This window comes from Triticum urartu, chromosome 3A (genome assembly GCF_056163025.1).
Source record: "Triticum urartu cultivar PI428250 chromosome 3A, HENAU_Tu73, whole genome shotgun sequence".
NCBI classification, from domain to species: Eukaryota; Viridiplantae; Streptophyta; class Magnoliopsida; order Poales; family Poaceae; genus Triticum; species Triticum urartu.
The window spans coordinates 665,518,260-665,524,494 of NC_141875.1; positions in this window are offsets into that span (position 1 = coordinate 665,518,260).

The following is a 6,235-nucleotide window of genomic DNA, read 5'->3' on the forward strand; positions in this document are numbered from 1 at the left end:
TTGCTAGTATTGTTGTAGTTGGAAGGTCCTTTTGTGGATGGTACCATTGTAGCCTTGTAGTGTACTTTGTTGATCTATATGTATGGAACTAATGATGATATATGAAGTCTGATGTTGTCATATAAATCTATTCTCACATGGTCTCTGTGAAATAATGTAACATCTGTAGCATCTGGGTTAAGCACATTGCTTTTCCGGCAGGAATATGAAAAAAACATCATGATGCAACAGTGACGGCCAACGGCTGACAGGAATGCACGAACGTTGCAGCTTTCCTAGCACAAATTCCTGTCGGCTGAACCTACAGGTATAAGTTGGTAGGAATGCCTCCTAGTACAAATTTCCTGGCGGCCTTTCCTGACAGGTGGTTGACAGGAATATATATTTTCCGGGAGGCATAAATCTGACAGAGCATTTCTTTCGTGTGAGCCAACCGTCAGGAATAACCGACAGCAATAATATTCCTGTGGGCCGACCGGCAGGCATATTGTTTCATTCCTGGCAGGCTATGGCTGTCGGTTGGCCAACAGGAATTATATTCCTGACGGCCAGTTTTATTTTCCTGACGGCTGTTGGCCCACACGCTTAGTCGCGTTTCTGGTAGTGCGAAAGCCTTTTTCGATAAAGGAAGCCGGACATGCCTAATTGTTTATTATATTTAAGTGGCGACCAACAGAGAATTGATGCAAACTTTAGTAAGCTATATATACATGTTAAGTTCATAAAACCATGATACTTTAGTACATCAAGTAGATGCTACAAAAACTATTAAGCTGGTCCAAAAATTAGTATATATGACTAGCCTGTTAGGCAGCGAATACAAAGTCCAGCCACTCAATCTTGTCATGAAAACAACATTTATTTGCTTATTTATTAAGAAAAGAAAAGAATCAGGAACTCTAACGAAATAGTATTCTGCAAACAATTATAACTGAGTAAACAGAAAACATGGCGTGAAGTAGACTCAAACTACATAAACTTGACAACTAATATCACTCCTAGGTCTAAATTAGGGGCCAAACACCCATTGCATACTTTACATGGCCAGCAGCTAGATAACTAATTGATCATCAAACACGACTTAATTAGTTTTGGAGTACTAAAAATATAGATAGATACATGGTTCACTAATATAGATAGATACATGGATGATTGTTAAAGATAGCTAGATAGAAACACGGAGCAAGACAGACGACTCAATCTTCTAACTTGGATTGATTCAAGCGTGCAGTTCCCTTCAGAGATCGACCAGGCACCTCGCCTGCTCCTCGTAGTCATACGGAACATGGGAGTCGCTGCCGTAGTTCACGAATTTGATATTGGGGTCTAGCTTCTTCTCCAACTCTTCACACCTCGCCCTGGTCTCTTCCTGGATCTCAGCCCTGTCGGTGAAGTAGTCGTCGTCCACCTCCACGTAGCCCTTCTCGAACAGCTCGTCGCGGATCTGGGCCTGGTACTTCACGAAGTCGTCGTGGACCCTCTGGGTATGGACGGCGGATTCCCTGTACATCCGCCTTCTGTCCTCGAGCCACTCCTCCGTCACGCCCATCTTCTCCGCCATGTTGCTGTCGCCCCGGAGGAAGTTAGGCAGGACAAATTCTTCGGGCTTCTCTGTCGGCATGGCCAGGATGTAACTGACGTGCTGGGCGGGCATCCGCTTCTTCTTGCCGGTGGTTGCGCCGGCAGGCTGGTCGGACTCGGCGGCGCACTGGACCTGGACGTCCGTCTGCATCGCCGTGTCGATGATCGTCTTCTCCTCGCCTGAACCCTTCACGTTGCTCCTCGAGTCCTGTGGATCGGTTTGCCGGTGTTGATCGATTTGGGGTGGCGAGGAGGATCGATCTCGCGCAATTATATAGAGGAACGGAACGAAACCCCTAGACATACTCGGACCCCAACTCCAGTCACCGACCGGATCGGAGACGACTGCAACTGGGCCGGCCCACCTCTCTGACGCCCGTTGGCGTGTCCAGGCCACGCCCGCAGCGAGGCGAGTTGGACCAGACCAGTTCGGGGACTCGCTTTATCTAAAAAAAAAGTTCGGGGACTCGCTGCTCCCTGTTTCGTTGGTTTTTTTTTGCGGTTCCCTGTTTCGTTGGTTGCTCTGCTGCTATTTCTTTATCTCTACTACTTAAAAAGAATGCAAGGTTCCCATTTCACCTTTCTTTCGTTCAACCTTTCATATATACGTCCTACTCTTTCCTTATCCTTTTTTATTTTTTCCACCCATATTTGATTTTTCTCTCATCCATTCAATTGTCTCATGTTTATTAACTTACCAAAATAAATACATATTTTGTTGGCAAGTCATTAAATCTCTACTACTTATCTCTACTACTTAAAAAGAACGTAAGGTTCCCATTTCACCTCTCTTTCGTCCAACCTTTCATATATACGTCCCACTCTTTCCTTATCCTTTTTTATTTTTTCCACCATATTTGATTTTTCTCTCATCCATTCAATTGTCTCATGTTTATTAACTTACCAAAATAAATACATATTTTGTTGGCAAGTCATTAAATCTCTACTACTTATCTCTACTACTTAAAAAGAACGTAAGGTTCCCATTTCACCTCTCTTTCGTCCAACCTTTCATATATACGTCCCACTCTTTCCTTATCCTTTTTTATTTTTTCCACCCATATTTGATTTTTCTCTCATCCATTCAATTGTCTCATGTTTATTAACTTATCAAAATAAATACATATTTTGTTGGCAAGTCATTAAATCTCTACTACTTAAAAAGAACGTAAGGTTCCCATTTCACCTCTCTTTCGTCTAACCTTTCATATATACGTCCCACTCTTTCCTTATACTCTTTGATTTTTTCCTCCCATATTTGATTTTTCTCCCATCCATTCTATTGTCTCATGTTTATTATCTTACCAAAATAAACACATATTTTGTTGGCAAGTCATTAAATTCTTACCAAATAAGTGCTTAACAATAAAATGGCAAAGAAATCATGACGATTGCATACAAAGATTTGGTAAGATTTTAGTGTATCAATATCCCTATATCTCTACTACTTAAAAAGAACGTAAGGTTCCCATTTCACCTCTCTTTCGTCCAACCTTTCATATATACGTCCCACTCTTTCCTTATCCTTTTTTATTTTTTCCACCCATATTTGATTTTTCTCTCATCCATTCAATTGTCTCATGTTTATTAACTTACCAAAATAAATACATATTTTGTTGGCAAGTCATTAAATCTCTACTACTTAAAAAGAACGTAAGGTTCCCATTTCACCTCTCTTTCGTCTAACCTTTCATATATACGTCCCACTCTTTCCTTATACTCTTTGATTTTTTCCTCCCATATTTGATTTTTCTCCCATCCATTCTATTGTCTCATGTTTATTATCTTACCAAAATAAACACATATTTTGTTGGCAAGTCATTAAATTCTTACCCAATAAGTGCTTAACAATAAAATGGCAAAGAAATCATGACGATTGCATACAAAGATTTGGTAAGATTTTAGCGTATCAATATCCCTATACTTAAAAAGAACGTAAGGTTCCCATTTCACCTCTTTTTCGTCCAACCTTCTATATATACGTCCCACTCTTTCCTTATTCTTTTTGATATTTTCCTCCCATATTTGATTTTTCTCCCATCCATTCAATTGTCTGATGTTTATTAACTTACCAAAATAAATACATGTTTTGTTGGCAAGTCATTAAATTCTTACCAAATAAGTGCTTAGCAATAAAATGGCTGATAAATCATGGCGATTGCATACAAAGATTTGGTAAGATATTAGCATATCAATATATTAATATACGTGGATTCTCAAAAACAATAATACAATAATAGATGTGCAGTCAGGGGCTAATCTACTAGAATGTTTATACTCCCGTTGCAACGCACGGGCAACTGTCTAGTCCTCCAAAAAACAGTTTGTTGCAGTCTTTTGTGTGGTTTTTGTCTTTCATTTTTTCCCTTTTCTATTTTGGTTCTTTTTATCATTTATTTCCTTGATCGGGGTTGTTTTTTCTTCTTCACCTTTTCCTTTTATTAGGTTTCTGTACAAAAACATATTTTATATATGATGGATTTTTTAAATACACACTGAACTTTTCTTAATATATGATACATATTTTTTCATATATAGTGGACCTTTTTTTAACTTATGGTGAGCTTTTGCAATAGACACTAAACTTTTTGTAGCATACACTATATTTTTTTATTATAATATTTATTTGGAGAAAGCTAGGAGCAAGGGATCGCCCGCAAAAAAAAGAGAGGAAGAAGAAGTTAGGGAGAGATGGGGGAAGAAGAAAGTGTCTGATCACTCTATACGTACAGTGAGCTGGTGATGTCGTATATATTAGTGGTGTGTAGGCGAAATTGCATGCCATAAATAATCAAATCACTAGCAGCGTGCAAAGTAGACACACACCACTAGTAACCAGGGCCCCACATCCCATATACTAGTGGTGTGCGATAACATGCGGCACACCACCACTACATATTATACTAGTGACGTGCCAAACTGAGTAAACACCGCAGGAAAATAGGACTCACAGGCGTGTTAGGAATGGGTTACTAGTGGCATGTAAATACATGGCGCATGTCACTAGTAGTTCATCTATTAGTGGCATGTCCGTAAAGCAATCACCACTAGTAATTTCAGACTGGCAAACTTATGGTTATACCATACTACTGGCATGCCACCGATCTTGGCGCATGCCAGTAGTACTATGTCTTCAGCGGCCTGCAGCCTCTAAGGTGTCCACCGCTAGTATTTTGTCAAATTACCAACTGGGTGCCGCTTTGGGGGCATGTCACTAACGATGAAATCCTATAAGGGGTTCCTAGACTAGTGTGGGTTGTTATATTTTTCTTCTTGTGACACTTGTCAATACATTGATCATCTTACAAGTGATTATGATGAAAAGTGACTTTTCATAGAGTTATGCACCTCTATTCAACATGGCTCGCCTGTGACGTAGTTGGAGCTCTATCAAGATTTGATTATGCTTACTACTGTATTTAACTACCCCCTCCGTTCCTAAATATAACTCCATTTAGATATTTGAATATGGACTACATACAAAGCAAAATGGATGAATGTCACTCTAAAATATGTCTATATACATCCGTCTCTAGTCCGCATTGAAATCTCTAAAAGTACTTATATTTAGAAATGGAGGGAGTATTTGATACTCTATTTGTACTAGCCTTGGGCTAGGTTGTAATGAATTATTTTATTTGTGGATCATTTTAATTGTGCATTGTGTTTGATATTACATCGATAACGTATATATTGGTGAACCGATGGTAAACGCGTAGACTATAACCTTATTAGGTTGGTCGTTACAAAAAGAGTACCTCCTTTAAGCCAAGCCACTGTGGGGATCGCTATTATCTACCAGAGCATTAGTCTCTGTCGACACGTTTAGGTTCGGCATCCCGGTGGCACGAACACGTAGCAGATGAGGCTATTGACCCCATTTGTTTTTGGTCTTTATATGCTCAATGTAAGGATTGTTATCCTTTGTTGTCCTGTATACGAATATACACGGTGTTGCTTAAATTAGTTAAATGGTTTGATGTATTCTTACTTTTGTATGCCTCAGCATGTAGCCATGTGTAATTTGTGTGCTTCTCCTTTTGAAGGCCTTGGATGTGCAGGAACCATGTTTTGTTGGTGCATATCTTAGCGTTTGTCGTTTATTCTCTTTGTTTCAATATAATTGAAGTCATAGAATTGCCCTAAGTCAAACCTTTTCAAGTTTGACAAATTATATTGAAAATTTTGTGAAGAACAACAACATCAAATGTATATACATATAAATATATCTCATAATGACTCTAATGAAGCAAATTTGGTGTTGTAGATGTTTATATATTGTTATATAGGCTTGGTTGAATTTGATGAAATTCGGCTTAGGACAAAACTAGAAGTTCAATTATTTTGAAACAGATGGAGTACATGAGTGAGTACTACTATATTAATAACTAGTCTAAAAAAGACCACCACACCAACTCCCCTCTTGCGTGTGGCCGGTTAAGGCACGTTTGCTTCTTCTTTTTGAGTTGGAAGGCACCTTTTCTTTTTTAACAGGAGTGCAATTATAATCCACTGCATCAATCTTAAGTAGCAGGCGACGCGTGGTTAGCCCATGACCCTTACTTAGATCCTAGGATGTGTTTGGACAAGCACATTGTGGACATGTGTAAGTGCCATGCTAGTGCAATTGCGTCTTTTCCATGGGAAATCAAGC